General features: G+C 43.0%; 1 long non-coding RNA gene across 1 annotated transcript in view; it reads right to left on the reverse strand.

Moving 5' to 3' along the window:
* Nucleotides 1–4,146: 4,146 nt before the first annotated feature.
* The window catches only part of LOC308621861, a 32,137-nt gene continuing 18,454 nt past the window's right edge, over nt 4,147–17,829 (reverse strand). The window contains exon 4 of the long non-coding RNA XR_014016517.1: nt 4,147–4,423. This is a non-coding gene — a long non-coding RNA (uncharacterized lncRNA). The remainder of the gene's footprint in view (nt 4,424–17,829) is intronic.

Here is a 17,829-nt window from a genome sequence, read left to right on the forward strand (position 1 = left end):
TATTACAAGCACAGGCACGCCTTGCTAAACTCATTTTTCAGGACAGAAAAGCAGATTGTGGAATTATTCACGCCAAAGTAATCCTTGCTTAATTTAATCATCGAACTAGGTTTCCTAATATGGATATTTTCTTAGACTTCAGTTTGTTACGTAGCTAACTTATCTTCTAATAGACTATGTTGGTAATAAGAAAATGAACTACATGCTCTTGGCAGAGAGGTGACAGTTAGATCTGAAATACCCCACACAAACTTGGTACCCCCTTTTAAGTTCAGTAAGCTTGGGATACCTCTATAATGGATCAGAACTGAATGCCAATTGTAAACAGATGGTGAGCCCCCGGACCCAGCACGCTGCAGTGAGCACAGGCCACACTGTGCGTTATGGGGAACTGTCCACGGGCATCATCCGGAAGAAAACATGGGCCAGCGAGTTTTGAACAAAGACCACTTAGCTTCCTACTTTAGGACCTTCTAAATGCATAAATCCAGTTGGCTTCGCACAAGCAGAACTTAACACCCCAGTAGACTGAACACTCCATCCAGGAGAGGACCGCACCCTTCACAAGGCGTCAACATGCTACCCTGATGCTCTGGAAGATGAAATAGGAAAACAATGAAATGAGGTGTCTGATACTTGAAAGATCATTGGCCTTTCATTATCCACTGTCTCCAAACATGAACCGGGGTAAATTTCAAGGCAAGGAAAGCAACAGTTACTAGTTCATCAACTCTCCCTTCCCAGCAGCGAGTTATTCAAAAACAACAATGCCTTTCTAGGATAGGAAACCAAATTATTAAGAGCATTAAACACTAAAAGATTGCCACCCTTCACACTTCGCAGATCGTTTGTCTCACTTGTCAAACATAAGTTCATTTTTGACACTGATTTCTTAAATTTCCGCTGACTTGGCAATCCACAGGCACTTCTCACAAGCTCTGTAACATCTTAAAGATTTCACAGCTAAGCAGTTAGAAAGGATTTGGGGTTTAATTCAGCTCACCAACCTGTTTAAGAGAATAACGGAAATAAAACAATTTTCAGCTAAAGGCCTGAGAAGGCCTCTCTCCTTCTGAAAGACTCTTTGTATCAATGCCATGAATCAAATGGTTTGTCTAAGTGGTTATTCTGTACCACCAGTGAAGGCCCAGCAATGTGGCAGTGAATCACATTTAATAACTTGTGGTTAGCTGTCATGAACACTTAATTTGATGTTGAACACAAACCCTGCAGGGGCAGAAAGGGGCTGGGGAGGGGAGAGGTGGGTTAGGAGTTGGGGTGGCGGAGGGGAGAGAAAGCTAATATTCACTGAGATACCCGGGCTCCTTTCTCCCCTGAATCAGTGAAGGACAGAGGCGGGTCCTGTCTGCCGGGGTGTCCGCCACTGCTGTGCAGGGCGGCAGGAGAGAGTATTTGCTTTCCTGGCGTTTACTGTCCCCTTCAAGTTTTCCTGGGGTCCTATTCACCCCCCATAAGGAAGGCTGTCCCGGCCCTACAGGAACACTGCAGTCTTTTCCAGAATGCTATTGGAGGGCTGTCAGGCTGGCCAGAAGAATTCAAAGCGTTCCGGGAACCCACAAAAGATTTCTTGCAGTTTTTGAGCTATCTGGCAGGCAGTAGAAACCCCTCTTGTGTCAACTGCTAAACACTGCTGTCCCTGTGTCCTAGATGGAATGCGTCAAAACCCGGGAATATCACAGCTTCACATGTTGGCCATGTGTGCTGGCGGCAGCGGGCTCCAGCCATTTCGGACGTTCTTATTTGTCACCCGAGGAAAGCAGCTGTATCAGGGAGTTGGAGGACTTGGAAGGTGACCACAGGACCGGGACCTGTGATGAGCCTCTCCCTTCCGGCCGAGAGAGCAGGGGGCGCAGCGTGGGGACAGCAGGAGGACGCCTCCCACCGCGGTCACCGCAAGGTCTGCGACAGGCTGCCTACAGTGCCCACCGCAACAGCACCCTGCTCGTGCACTCTGTGTCGCAATCTGTATCTCAGAAGCACTTTACACACATTATCTCATTAATCCTCTGTCCGCTCACAATAGTTCTTTGAGCTACACAACGATTTCCTGTAGATTTCCCTACGTTGGTGTGAGAATCTTTTTAATGTACTTCAACTGCTACTTTGTAGTGACATGAGCCCAACAGTACATCCTGATAACTCCACATGGGTCTCTGCTCAGGACATCTGCTTCTGAGGAAAACGGAATTTGGCATTAAAAAATCAGTAGTCCTGGGCTTCCCTGGTGGCGCAGTGGTTAAGAATCTGCCTGCCAATGTGGAGGACACGGGTTCGGGCCGTGGTCCGGGAGGATCCCACATGCCGCGGAGCAACTAAGACCGTGCACCACAACTACTGAGCCTGCGCATTTGGAGCCTGTGCTCCGTAACAAGAGAGGCCGCGATAGTGAGAGGCCCGCGCACTGCGATGAAGAGTGGCCCCCGCTTGCCGCAGCTAGAGAAAGCCCTCGCACAGAAACGAAGACCCAACACAGCCCAAAATAAATAAATTAATTAATTAATTTAAAAAAAATCAGTAGTCCTGTTTTCGAAGTGCAAAGCAATAAGTGTGTTTTCAGGGAGTGTCGGTTTATTTTAAAGCAAAGCAAACTTTAATACATTTAAATAGAAACTAAATAAGTTGTAACACCTCTGAAAGCATTAAGCCTACTCTTGCGGTGCCGAGATGGTCGTGTAATTAGAGTCTTTATTGTTTTCCCACAGCACCTCACCACCATCCACCCAGGGCGGATACCACTTGCATTGCCTGGCCCAGTGTAACTGCTGGATAAATGTGCTGCACCAAATTCTTCAAACCGCTGACAAGAAGCATGTGAAAAATATAGATCTCTATTTTACATATTTTTAATTTATTTGTAGCTGTAACAGGAAAAATTTTTCCTGTTACAAAACAGCCCAAACCCATGGAATAATAGTAGCAAGCCTATCACTACCCCATGGAACACAACTGAAAAATGAGTCATTATCCATGAAATAAACACACAGGAAACCTCCGTATTCTAAAACTGCAGCAGGTACATTCAGATCAAGAATTATGGCATCAAGTTCCTTGGAGCAAACTAGTCCCCACAGTAAAATTAGGAAGAAAAAAAAAGCCACCACCACCACCACAACAAGAAAAATCATTAGAAGGTGTAGTTGTATGTGTTCACTTAGAAAAGACACTGAAGTCATAAAAAAAATTAAAAGATTTTAAAACTGGAAAAGACCTTAACGGGCACTTCTGGAATCTAAAAAAAAAAAAAGTGGTTCTGATGAACCTAGGGGCAGGACAGGAATAAAGACACAGACGTAGAGAATGGACTTGAGGACACGGGACGGGGAAGGGTAAGCTGGGACGAAGTGAGAGAGTGGCATGGACATATATACACTACCAAATGTAAAACAGATAGCTAGTGGGAAGCAGCCACAGAGCACAGGGAGATCAGCTTTGTGCTTTGTGACCACCTAGAGGGGTGGGATAGGGAGGGTGGGAGGGAGGGAGATGCAAGAGGGAGGGATATGGGGATATATGTATATGTATAGCTGATTCACTTTGTTATACAGCAGAAACTAACACCATTGTAAAGCAATTATACACCAATAAAGATGTTTAAAAAATGTGGCTATTAGAAAATTAAAAAATATATATTTAGATGTTTCCTTTAAATGAAAGTACATTTCATTTCATTTCGATCATTCGATAATTATTAAATTATGGAGAAACAGGCTGGAGGAGTTTACCAACTGCACGAAGGCCTCTAGCTGGTGAGTTAATGACAGGCCAACGATCAGACGCTAACTTGAACATCTGTGAATTCTGCCTTTGCTGCCTTTCTCCAGCAACATCGATGAGAACGGTAATCAGTTATGACAATTTTACAGGGCAGAAATTGAGGCAAGTACAGGTGAAAATCACCAAGCAAATTGATAACAGAAAGAGTCACAGGAGCCTGAATGGCTAACTGTTCCACCAAAAAACAGTATTCCTTATTTTAAGAAGTGATTTTCTTAAACCATTTAAATTCTCAGAACATTATGCGTAGACCGAAAATATGCAGATAAACACATTAAAATATTTTAAAACTATTTCCTTCTTTACTTACTTTCCAAGACCTGAACTCGGATTTATGCTTCTCTTGAAAGAATTCCCAAGCTTTCTTTTCCAAGCTGCAGAACTAGGCCTCGCTCAGGGCTCTGGGCTTGCCAGCTGTGGACAAGGGGCAGGACAAGGACCCAGGCTCTGAAGGAACTCGGAGGATCTTCTCAACACTCGACTCCAAGTCCTCACGATTTGGCTTCAGCAAGAAAGGGGCAAGTCCTGATTCCTTCAGGACCATAATTTCTCCATAAACACACCAAGTTTATTAGCTTCGGAGCTGTTAATTTGACACTTGCCTTCTTAGAGTTTGCCTAAAAATAGACTGTGGGGGAAGGGCAGGAAGGCAAAACCGAAAACGAAAATGTCAAGGATTCTGACTAGGATGGCAAAAATCATGTCATTTATAACATTTCAGTCAACAGGCTTACTGCATGCCACATCTTCATAGAAATCCTATTATCAAAGCCACCAGACACTATATTTGCTTCCTAATTATAGACCCTGAGCTAACAGTTACTTTTCCTTCCCTATAATAACAACAACACTTTGTATTTATCTAGCGCCTTTCTTCCAACAAGCTCAAAATGCTTTGCAGACATTAACTCCTGAATCCCAGGCCTCTGGCAAGTGGCATGCGGGTGTTTCTTGGGACTGTGTACGTCTGGTGGATTGGTCATGGGGTACTCGAACAGCTGGATTTCCATGAGCGCATTTTCCTTGACTTTATCAATTATAAGAATACAGCCAATGTGCAGAAATGAACCTTTACTGGGCTGGTATGTGCTAGCCTCTACAATTTGTTTTTGGGGAAAACAAGGCACAGAGCAGCCAAGGACTTAGAGAGTGACCCTGAAGGAGCTGAACTCTTGGGCCTACGAGCCAATTTAAAAAATGCTGTCTCCATTGTTTGCTTTTACTTGGTCAAGTCCTACTCTGGACTTGCAACAAACCCGGAGAATTCTTGGGTCTGATGCAGCTTCCATTTTGGACATTCTTCTTTCTACCTTTGCTTCCTTATTATCACTTGTAAACATCTTTAGACAGTTGTTTACTAATTCCAATCTTGAGTTTAGCTGTAAGGATCTTGATCACATCTATGATCTTATCCTAACACAAGCAACCCCTGGGGTGCTTAGGGCTCCCAGAACCAAGAAACAAAACATAGGTTAGGGGTTGCCTTTTAAACAATTTAGTTGTAGACCTCAGATTTTTACCTTACACTGTTACTGAAAGTTTCCAAATGGATTTCTTCAGTGGGTTCCTTTAAAACTTAACTGAAAACATAGTATAGGATTGCAGAATCTTGGAGTTAGTTAGAAAAAGCTTGGAGGCCTTCTAGAATTCCGTCTCCAATATTGCTGACATACCATCATTCAACTGTTCCTTGAACATTTCCAGTTTTCAAGAAACTCAGACAACAGCCCATTTATTTTTTTAATAATTCCCATTGATAGAAATGTCTTCATTATACAGGGCTGAAGTCATCTACCCTATAACTTCATCTCATTCAAGCTAGTTTTGCACTTGAAAGAACCCAGCTTACATCAATCACCCTTCCACACAACAGCTCTGCAAAACTTTAAGAAAACAATAATGTTCCCTTTAAGCTTTTTCTCTGCTAGGTTAAACACTCCGTGTTTTTAGTAGTTCCTCACGTGACATGTTTTCCAGATCCTTCTCCTTCCTAGGTGCCATCCTCTGAGCTTCACCTATCAGTAGTATCCTTGAAACCCAGTTGTGTTCTGACCAGTACAGATCACTATGGAACTCTATCTTCTATTATATGGTCCTCTGTGCCTCTAGTAATGCAGCTTAGGGTTTCATCCTATTTTGCTAGTCATAACATTCCCCTGGCCACTATTCATTTGGAATTCAACTAAACTCCTAGGTCTTTTTCATCTTGACTAAAAGTAATGCAGGCCTCTCTCATTCTGTTCTTGCAAAGTTGGATTTTGAACCATTGGTCCCCACTAAAACTAATTTGGTTAGTTTCATGTCTAGTATATTGAAATCTTTCTGGTTTTTATGTTGGAACTGCTCTCTCCATGTTTGAATCCTGACTCATATGATAAATATTTTTTGTGCTTTCAGTTGTTCACTAATACACAAAGATCCACTGTGTAGCTGATATTATTCTAGATGAGAGGAATACAAAAATAAATAAGATTGCTTGTCCTCAAAGCATTCACTGTCTAGAGAGATGAGAGATGGGGAGAATGAGACATCAAGTTGAGAGGTAGGTTGGAGTCAGCATGATGGCCATCACTTACTTCATTAAGGAGATTGAACTTGGCCCTCTGGGCCCTAGGAAATTTTCAAGCAGGGGAATAACCTGATCAGATGTCTGTGTTAGGAGAACATCTCTGGCAGCAGCTAGGACGATGGGTTGAAGGAAAAACTACTGGAGCCAGAGAGGCCAGTTAGGATGTTACTGCAAATTTTCAGGTAAGAGTTAATAAGAGTTGAAATACTGCAGGGGCAATGGGAGGGAACAGGATGGGACAGAAATGAGACTTTTCAGGAGGTGGAATCAGTAAGATTATGAGACTGGTAAAGTAAAAAGAATAAGGAAGAGGAAGAGGTCAAGAGTATTCTCAGGAGTTCAGTTTCAGTACATGGTGTTATTTGCAGAGGTTAGAAAGCTTAGGACAAGCAGAAACTACTCGAAGGAGAAATGGCTGTAATTGGAAGCTGTAGGTTTTCAATTTTCTCCAATATTTTTCCGTACCTTGGGATCATAAGGAAAGAAAAGAGAGGGCTGAATTATTCCAAAGGTGGGATATTGGTAGGTTGGAAGTAACAGGAGAGCAAAGGACTGAGCTGCAGTGTATGTAAATGCCACCCCAATCACTGGGTCCAGTGGAGGAAGAAGCTGATATATTGTAGTGACAGGGAAGGGCTGGGCCACTGGAAGTGGGAAAGCAGTTGCGGTGGAAATTCAGAAATGGGAAAGGCCAGGGTTAGGAGACTGTGCTAGCCGTGTAGGTCATTGAAGAAAATGAAGTTCTCAGTAGTAAATTCCCCAAAACCTCCTCTTTGGGTTGACCTCAGCTCATTAATCGATGCCGCTCTAACTGTACTTTACAATCAACAAAGGAACATTTCCGTGTCTTCTCCACAAGGCAATCATGTGTGGCTTTATCAGACCGCTTACTGATGATGTTCACTACGTTGAGAACATTTCACCCAATAACCCAATAAAAAAATGAAAAGTTCTGGGCTTCCCTGATGGCGCAGTGGTTGAGAGTCCGCCTGCTGATGCAGGGGACACGGGTTCGTGCCCCGGTCCGGGAAGATCCCACATGCTGCAGAGCGGCTGGGCCCGTGAGCCCTGGCTGCTGAGCCTGCGCGTCCGGAGCCTGTGATCCACAACGGGAGAGGCCACAACAGTGAGAGGCCCGCGTACCGCAAAAAAAAAAAAAAAAAAAAGTTCTTTATCATGAAGGTTCTTAGTTATCCTGTGTTAGCACCTAGCAATCACTCCAGTCTTTTCTAAGTATTTGTCTCTTTGATTACCCACTCTTAAAACTTGGAAGCAATTAACAATCAAATTTACCATTCTACATTTTTCCCATTTCTGAAAATCAAGGACACGTTTTGCCAGCTACATTCTGTAAGCAATCTCTGCCCCTCTTTCTTCGTGATTTCTTAAAAATCCACAGGTGTTTATGAGATCACACCACAAAATGTTACTTAAAGTTCTGGGCTGTGCCTTGCCTGGGCCTTGTGTTGAAGACACACCAAAAATGATCAATTCTGTGCCAGGACACACCACCTCCTCTATTTTCTTAAGCAAGCTTGCTCTGCTCTTTCTAGTTTGAGGAAATTATTTTCCTTAATAGACCAGATGACGTCAACACAGGAGGTGAGGAGTTCTGCTTCTTATACATCACTTTTTTACATTATAAACTTTCCTAGATTTTCCTTGTTTCTTTTCCTTTTGCAAACATAGCTTGAATGGCTTTTGTTTGTTTGTTTGTTTGTTTTGTTATTGTTGTTGTTTTTGCAAGTCTCAGTTCCAGAAGGATTTTAGCTTTCCTGGATCTATTATTCTAAATCCTGCTACTCTATTGTGTATATATGTCATTGGGAAGTGTCTTAAGACAGGTTTTCTCAGGATCAGACCCTGAGACAAGAATGTATATGCAAGGGATTTCTTAATGAAGTAAACCCAGGCAAATCCAGTGAGGGAGGGGAGGAAGAAAGACAGCAAAGGGAAAGAAACCAAGCAAGGATATAATTCAAACAGAGGCCCAGCCTCAGCCTGACCTTGCAGTGTTTGTCCCCAGCTGAAGCAAGGGAACTGGGCTTTCATAATCCTGTGCCAGTCAATCATTGGTTAGAGGGCTACAGGGCAGGGAGAGGGGTAGAAGGTGAGTGTGTGTGGGGTATAAACTGCTAGGTCCCTCTGGCTCTCTGCTTGGGAATGTGTGTGTGTGTGTGTGTGTGTGTGTGTGTGTGTGTGTGTGCATGCCCAGTAGTTCAAGGGCAATCTTCTGAAGATAGTTGCAGGTACCACCTGGTAGAAGCAAAGGCACACAGAAACTGAACAGGGAATCTGAGGGAATTTGTGTTCAATATTGTCAATGTATGCCAAGACTCATATTACTGTGTTCAAGAGGTCAAATATTCTATTTTTATATTTTTTATCCTTCTCTTTGAAATCTGAGGCCATCAAAGGCTTCTTTGTTCAATCAAGTTGGTTTCCAATGTGTCTCCCTTTTCTGTGACAGGATCATCTGTGTCTGTACTGTCACAATTCCACTTTTGGAACCCACTGGTTTCCTGAGGTGTCTTCTCCTGTACAGCCTGCAGTAGCCCGCCCCCCTGAGTTGCTCACACCAGGTGTCATTCCTGAGTCCTCTCCTCTCCATCAGGACCCCAACCTTACACATTCACAGTTACTCAGAAGTTACCCATCCCTGTCCTGCCTCCCTCCAAACTATGTCTCATATCCATCTACTTCCTTCCGTTCTTACTGCCTGTGTGAGTTATGATCACCTCTTGCTTATATTCTCCCAAAATCTTTCTACTTGTTCTCTAGACTTTCACATCTGTGCCCTGTAATCCATTTTCTGCATGGTACCTGGAATGATCTTCTTAAAACACCAGGCAGCCAATGTCACCCTACGCTTAAAGATTCCAAGGCACTTATGATGAAAGTCCACTCCTCCCCGTGGTTTCCAAGCTGCTGCCTGCACCTCCAGCCTCATCCTGAGCCTCCTGCCCCCTTGTTCACTGCACTTCTGCCAAAGATTACTATACTTCTGTTCCTCCTCCTGACCTCGGTGATTTTCTCCATGGCGTTTCTCAGTCTGCAGTGTTCTCCCTTCCACTCATCACTTGGCTACTTCCTATAGATCCTTCAGATCTCAGTGTCTTTTCCTGACCTAGGTAAAGTCGGTCCCCCATCCTGTTATTCTCTCTCACAATATGCCCAGCACAATGGGAAGAGAAGCTATGGCAAGGTTGCTATTTTCCTAGATGGTATTTATCACAGTTTATAATTAAATATTCATTTATGTCTTACTTCCTTAGTATCTGTCTCTCCTGTTAGACTATAAGATTCATTCCTGGGCTTCCCTGGTGGCGCAGTGGTTGAGAATCTGCCTGCTAATGCAGGGGACACGGGTTCGAGCCCTGGTCTGGGAGGATCCCACATGCCGTGGAGCAACTAGGCCCGTGAGCCACAACTACTGAGCCTGCGCGTCTGGAGCCTGTGCTCCGCAGCAAGAGAGGCCGCGATAGAGAAAGGCCCGCGCACCACAATGAAGAGTGGCTCCCGCTTGCCACAACTAGAGAAAGCCCTCGCACAGAAACGAAGACCCAACACAGCAAAATTAATTAATTAATTTAAAAAAAAGATTCATTCCTGTGATAAACCATAATGGAAAAGAGTATTAAAAAACAGAATGTCTGACTTCCGGGTAAGATGGCGAAAGAGTAAGATGCGGAGATCACCTTCCTCCCCACGGATACACCAGAAATACAGCTACACGTGGAACAACTCCTACAGAACACCTACTGAATGCTGGCAGAAGACCCCAGAACTCCCAAAAGGCAAGAAACTCCCCACATACCTGGGTAGGGCAAAGCGGAGAGATTCCCGCACAGAGGATCGGTGCCGAGCGGCACTCACCAGCCCGAGAGGCTTGTCTGCTCGCCCGCCAGGGCGGGCGGCGCTGGAAGCTGAGGCTCGGGCTTCGGTCAGAGCGCAGGGAAAGGACTGGGGCTGGCGGCGAGAACTCAGCCTGAAGGGGGCTAATGTGCCACAGCTAGCCGGCAGGGAGTCCGGGAAAACTCTCGAGCTGCCGAAGAGGCAAGAGACTTTTTCTTCCCTCTTGGTTTCCTGGTGCGCGAGGAGAGGGGATTAAGAGCGCTGCTTAAAGGGGCTCCACAGACGGGCGCGAGTCACGACTGAAAGCGCGGAGCCCAGTGACGGGCGTGGGACGCTGGGGCTGCTGCTGCCGCCGCCAAGAAGCCTGTGTGCGAGCGCAGGTCACTGTCCACACCGCCCTTCCGGGAGCCTGTGCAGCCCGCCACTGCCGGGGTCCCGGGATCCAGGGGCGGCTTCCCTGGGAGAACGCACGGCGCGCCTCGGGCTGGTGCAACGTCACGCTGAACTCTGCCGCTGCAGGCTCGCCCCGCACTCCGTGCCCCTCCCTCCCGCCCGGCCTGAGTGAACCAGAGTCCCCGAAGAGGCTGCTCCTTTAACCCTGTCCTGTCTGAGCGGAGAACAGACGCCCTCCGGCGACCTACACGCAGAGGCGGGGCCAAATCCAAAGCTGAGACCCAGGAGCTGTGAGAACAAAGAAGAGAAAGGGAAACCTCTCCCAGCAGCCTCAGAAGCAGCGGATTAAAGCTCCACAATCAACTTGATGTACCCTGCATCTGTGGAATACATGAATAGACAACAAATCATCCCAAATTGAGGAGCCAGGAGTCAGTGCTGTGCCTCTGAGGTGGGAGAGCCAACTTCAGGACACTGGTCCACAAGAGACCTCCCAGCTCCACATAATATCAAACGGCGAAAATCTTCCAGAGATCTCCATCTCAACACCAGCACCCAGCTTCACTCAACGACCAGCAAGCTACAGTGCTGGACACCCTATGCCAAACAACTAGCAAGACAGGAACACAACGCCACCCATTAGCAGAGAGGTGGCCTAAAATCATAAAAAGTCCGCAGACACCCCAAAACACACCACCAGACGTGGACCTGCCCACCAGAAAGACAAGATCCAGCCTCATTCACCAGAACACAGGCACTAGTACCTTCCACCAGGAAGCCTACACAACCCACTAAACCAACCTTAGCCACTGGGGACAGACACCAAAAACAACGGGAACTACGAACCTGCAGCCTGCAAAAAGGAGACCCCAAACACAGTAACATAAGCAAAATGAGAAGACAGAAAAACACACAGCAGGAGAAGGAACAAGATAAAAACCCACCAGACCTAACAAATGAAGAGGTAATAGGCAGTCTACCTGAAAAAGAATTCAGAATAATGATGGTAAAGATGATCCAAGATTCTATTTCCCAGATCCAAAATCTTGGACATAGAATAGACAAAATGCAAGAAACAGTTAACAAGGACCTAGAAGAACTAAAGACGAATCAAGCATCGATTAAAAACACAATACATGAAATAAAAAATACTCTAGATGGGATCAATAGCAGAATAACTGAGGCAGAAGAACGGATAAGTGAGGTGGAAGATAAAATAGTGGAAATAACTGCTGCAGAGCAAAATAAAGAAAAAAGAATGAAAAGAACAGAGGACAGTCTCAGAGACCTCTGGGACAACATTAAACGCACCAACATTCGAATTATAGGGGTTCCAGAAGAAGAAGAGAAAAAGAAAGGGACTGAGAAAATATTTGAAGAGATTATAGTTGAAAACTTCCCTAATATGGGAAAGGAAATAGTTAATCAAGTCCAGGAAGCACAGAGAGTCCCATACAGAATAAATCCAAGGAGAAATACGCCAAGACACATATTATTCAAACTGTCAAAAATTAAACACAAAGAAATCATATTAAAAGCAGCAAGGCAAAAACAACAAATAACACACAAGGGAATCCCCATCAGGATAACAGCTGATCTCTCAGCAGAAACTCTACAAGCCAGAAGGGAGTGGCAGGACATACTTAAAGTGATGAAGGAGAGAAACCTGCAACCAAGATTACTCTACCCAGCAAGGATCTCATTCAGATTTGATGGAGAAATTAAAACGTTTACAGACAAGCAAAAGCTGAGAGAGTTCAGCACCACCAAACCAGCTTTACAACAAATGCTAAAGGAACTTCTCTAGGCAAGAAACACAACAGAAGGAAAAGACCTACAATAACGAACCCAAAACAATTAAGAAAATGGGAATAGGAACATACATATCGATAATTACCTTAAATGTAAATGGACTAAATGCTCCCACCAAAAGACACAGATTGGCTGAATGGATACAAAAACAAGACCCATATATATGCTGTCTACAAGAGACCCACTTCAGACCTAGAGACACATACAGACTGAAAGTAAGGGGATGGAAAAAGATATTCCAGGCAAATGGAAACCAAAAGAAAGCTGGAGTAGCAATTCTCATATCAGACAAAATAGACTTTAAAATAAAGACTACTAGAAGAGACAAAGAAGGACACTACATAATGATCAAGGGATCGATCCAAGAAGAAGATATAACAATTGTAAATATTTATGCACCAAACATAGGAGCACCTCAATACATAAGGCAAATACTAACAGCCATAAAAGGAGAAATCGACAGTAACACACTCATAGTAGGGGACTTTAACACCCCACTTTCACCAATGGACAGATCTTCCAAAATGAAAATAAATAAGGAAACACAAGCTTTAAATGATACATTAAACAAGATGGACTTAATTGATATTTATAGGACATTCCATCCAAAAACAACAGAATACACATTTTTCTCAAGTGCTCATGAAACATTCTCGAGGATAGATCATATCTTGGGTCACAAATCAAGCCTTAGTAAATTTAAGAAAATTGAGATTGTATCAAGTGTCTTTTCTGACCACAATGCTATGAGACTAGATATCAATTACAGGAAAAGAGCTGTAAAAAATACAAACACATGGAGGCTAAACAATACACTACTTAATAACGAAGTGATAGGGCTTCCCTGGTGGCGCACTGGTTGAGAGTCCGCCTGCCGATGCAGGGGACGCCGGTTCGTGCCCCGGTCCGGGAGGGTCTCACATGCCGCGGAGCGGCTGGGCCCGTGAGCCATGGCCGCTGAGCCTGCGTGTCCGGAGCCTGTGCTCCGCAACGGGAAGGCCACAACAGTGAGAGGCCCGCGTACAGCAAAAAAAAAAAATAATAACGAAGTGATAACTGAAGAAATCAAAGAGGAAATTAAAAAATACCTACAAACAAATGACAATGGAGACACGACGACCCAAAACCTATGGGATGCAGCAAAAGCAGTTCTAAGAGGGAAGTTTATAGCAATACACTCCCACCTTAAGAAACAGGAAACATCTCGAATAAACAACGTAAACTTGCACCTAAAGCAATTAGAGAAAGAAGAACAAAAACATCCCAAAGTTAGCAGAAGGAAAGAAATCATAAAAATCAGACCAGAAATAAATGAAAAAGAAATGAAGGAAACGATAGCAAAGATCAATAAAACTAAAAGCTGGTTCTTTGAGAAGATAAACAAAATTGATAAACCATTAGCCAGACTCATCAAGAAAAGAAGGGAGAAGACTCAAATCAATAGAATTAGAAATGAAAAAGGAGAAGTAACAACTGACACTGCAGAAATACAAAAGATCATGAGAGATTACTACAAGCAACTCTATGCCCATAAAATGGACAACCTGGAAGAGATGGACAAATTCTTAGAAATGCACAACCTCCCAAGACTGACTCAGGAAGAAATAGAAAATATGAATAGACCAATCACAAGCACTGAAATTGAAAGTGTGATTAAAAATCTTCCATCAAACAAAAGCCCAGGACCAGATGGCTTCACAGGCGAATTCTATCAAACATTTAGAGAAGAGCTAACACCCATCCTTCTCAAACTCTTCCAAACAATATCAGAGGAAGGAACACTCCCAAACTCATTCTACGAGGCCACCATCACCTTGATACCAAAACCAGGCAAGGATGTCACAAAGAAAGAAAACTACAGGCCAATATCACTGATGAACATAGATGCAAAAATCCTCAACAAAATACTAGCAAACAGAATCCAACAGCACATTAAAAGGATCATACACCATGACCAAGTGGGGTTTATTCCAGGAATGCAAGGATTCTTCAATATACGCAAATCAATCAATGTGATACACCATATTAACAAGTTGAAGGAGAAAAACCATATGATCATCTCAATAGATGCAGAGAAAGCTTTCGACAAAATTCAACACCCATTTATGATAAAAACCCTGCAGAAAGTAGGCATAGAGGGAACTTTCCTCAACATCATAAAGGCCATATATGACAAACCCACAGCCAACATTGTCCTCAATGGTGAAAAACTGAAACCATTTCCACTAAGATCAGGAACAAGACAAGGCTGCCCACTCTCACCACTCTTATTCAACATAGTTTTGGAAGTTTTAGCCACAGCAATCAGAGAAGAAAAGGAAATAAAAGGAATCCAAATCGGAAAAGAAGAAGTAAAGCTGTCACTGTTTGCAGATGACATGATACTATACATAGAGAATCCTAAAGATGCTACCGAAAAACTACTAGAGGTAATCAATGAATTTGGTAAAGTAGCAGGATACAAAATTAATGTACAGAAATCTCTGGCATTCCTGTACACTAATGATGAAAAATCTGAAAATGAAATCAAGAAAACACTCCCATTTACCATTGCAACAAAAAGAATAAAATATCTAGGAATAAACCTACCTAAGGAGACAAAAGACCTGTATGCAGAAAATTATAAGACACTGATGAAAGAAATTAAAGATGATACAAATAGATGGAGAGATATACCATGCTCCTGGATTGGAAGAATCAATATTGTGAAAATGACTCTACTACCCAAAGCAATCTACAGATTCAATGCAATCCCTATCAAACTACCACTGGCATTTTTCACAGAACTAGAACAAAAAATTTCAAAATTTGTTTGGAAAAACAAAAGACCCTGAATAGCCAAAGCAATCTTGAGAACGAAAAACGGAGCTGGAGGAATCAGGCTCCCTGACTTCAGACTATACTACAAAGCTACAGTAATCAAGACAGTGTGGTACTGGCATAAAAACAGAAAGATAGATCAGTGGATCAGGATAGAAAGCCCAGAGATAAACCCACGCACATATGGCCAACTTATCTTTGATAAAGGAGGCAGGAATGTACAGTGGAGAAAGGACAGCCTCTTCAATAAGTGGTGCTGGGAAAACTGGACAGGGACATGTAAAAGTTTGAGATTAGATCATTCCCTAACACCATACACAAAAATAAGCTCAAAATGGATTAAAGACTTAAATGTAAGGCCAGAAACTATCAAACTCTTAGAGGAAAACATAGGTAGAACACTCTATGACATAAATCACAGCAAGATCCTTTTGGACCCACCTCCTAGAGAAATGGAAATAAAAACAAAGATAAACAAATGGGACCTAATGAAACTTCAAAGCTTTTGCACAGCAAAGGAAACCATAAAGAAGACCAAAAGACAACCCTCAGAATGGGAGAAAATATTTGCAAATGAAGCAACTGACAAAGGATTAATCTCCAAAATTTATAAACAGCTCATGCAGCTCAATAGCAAAAATACAAACAACCCAATCCAAAAATGGGCAGAAGACTTAAATAGGCATTTCTCCAAAGAAGATATACAGACTGCCAACAAACACATGAAAGAATGCTCAACATCATTAATCATTAGAGAAATGCAAATCAAAACTACAATGAGATATCATCTCACACCAGTCAGAATGGCCATCATCAAGAAATCTAGAAACAATAAATGCTGGAGAGGGTGTGGAAAAAAGGGAACACTCTTGCACTGCTGGTGGGAATGTGAATTGGTACAGCCACTATGGAGAACAGTATGGAGGTTCCTTAAAAAACTAAAAATAGAACTACCATATGACCCAGCAATCCCACTACTGGGCATATACCCTGAGAAAACCATAATTCCAAAAGAGACATGTACCAAAATGTTCATTGCAGCTCTATTCACAATAGCCCGGAGCTGGAAACAACCTAAGTGTCCATCATCGGATGAATGGATAAAGAAGATGTGGCACATATATACAATGGAATATTACTCAGCCATAAAAAGAAACGAAACTGAGCTATTTGTAATGAGGTGGATGGACCTAGAGTCTGTCATACAGAGTGAAGTAAGTCAGAAAGAGAAAGACAAATACCGTATGCTAACACATATATACGGAATTAAAAAAAAAAAAAAAAGTCATGAAGGACCTAGGGGCAAAACGGGAATAAAGACACAGACCTACCTGAGAATGGACTTGAGGATATGGGGAGGGGGAAGGGTAAGCTGTGACAAAGCGAAAGAGAGGCATGGACATATATACACTACCAAACGTAAGGTAGATAGATAGTGGGAAGCAGCCGCAGAGCACAGGGAGATCAGCTTGGTGCTTTGTGACCGCCTGGAGGGGTGGAATGGGGAGGGTGGGAGGGAGGGAGATGCATGAGGGAAGGGATGTGAGAACAGATGTATATGTATGACTGATTCACTTTGTTATAAAGCAGAAACTAATTTAAAAAATTTAAAAAAAAAAAACAGAATGTCTGTATGTATAGAACTGAGTCACTTTGCTGCACAGCAGAGATTGGCACAGCATTGTAAATCAACTATACTTCAATTAAAAAATAAAATATAAAAAAATTTCATAAGGGAAGGAATGTATCTATTTTATTCCTTGATGTACAGTCAATAACAGTTGTTGAATAATGAGTAAGCTCTTATTTGTAAAAATAGTTTTGAAACCTATCATCCTATGCTGAGGATACAGACTTGAGTTGCAAAAAACAGCTTCTGCTTACAAAACAGCCATCAGAATGTGAAGAAAAGCTATGATAAGGTGACAATTAGACCCTCATGGTGAGCTGGACCCAGATCTTTTCATTTGTGAACTTCTCAAAGAAGTTCTTGGGACTTAAAAGCCCCCCAAAAGAGCAATAGCATAGAATAGGTGCATTATGGGCTGAATTGTTGAATTCATGTGTTGAAGTCCTAACCTCCAGCACCTCAGAATATGACTCCATTTGGAGATAGGGCCTTCACAGAGGTAATAACTAAAAATGAGATCATTAGGGTGGGTCCTAATCCAATATGATGTCCTTATAAGAAAAGGAGATTAGGACACAGACACATGTGAAGGGAAGACCATCTGAACACACAGGGAGAAGACGGCCATCTGCAAGCCAAGGAGAGAGGCCTCAAAAGACACCAAGCCTGCCGATACATTGATCTGAGACTTCTAGCCTCCAAAACTGTGAGAAAATATGTTTCTGTTGTTTAAGCCACCCAGTCTGTGGTTCTTTGTTAGAGCATCCTGAACTAACTGAGGCACTTGAGGAAGTCATATCTAAGATGGAAAAAGCATTTTTGCTGATGTAGCTGAGGGCCTGATAAGTATGGGTTCACACTACACCAGAGTTAACTGTAAGTTCCAGGATTTGCTCCATTCTTGGGGGGTGAGGTGGGGCCATAGCCCAAAGGACTCCCTTGTACCTACACCACA

Source organism: Mesoplodon bidens, assembly GCF_964165515.1.
Source record: "Mesoplodon bidens genome assembly, chromosome: 8".
NCBI classification, from domain to species: Eukaryota; Metazoa; Chordata; class Mammalia; order Artiodactyla; family Ziphiidae; genus Mesoplodon; species Mesoplodon bidens.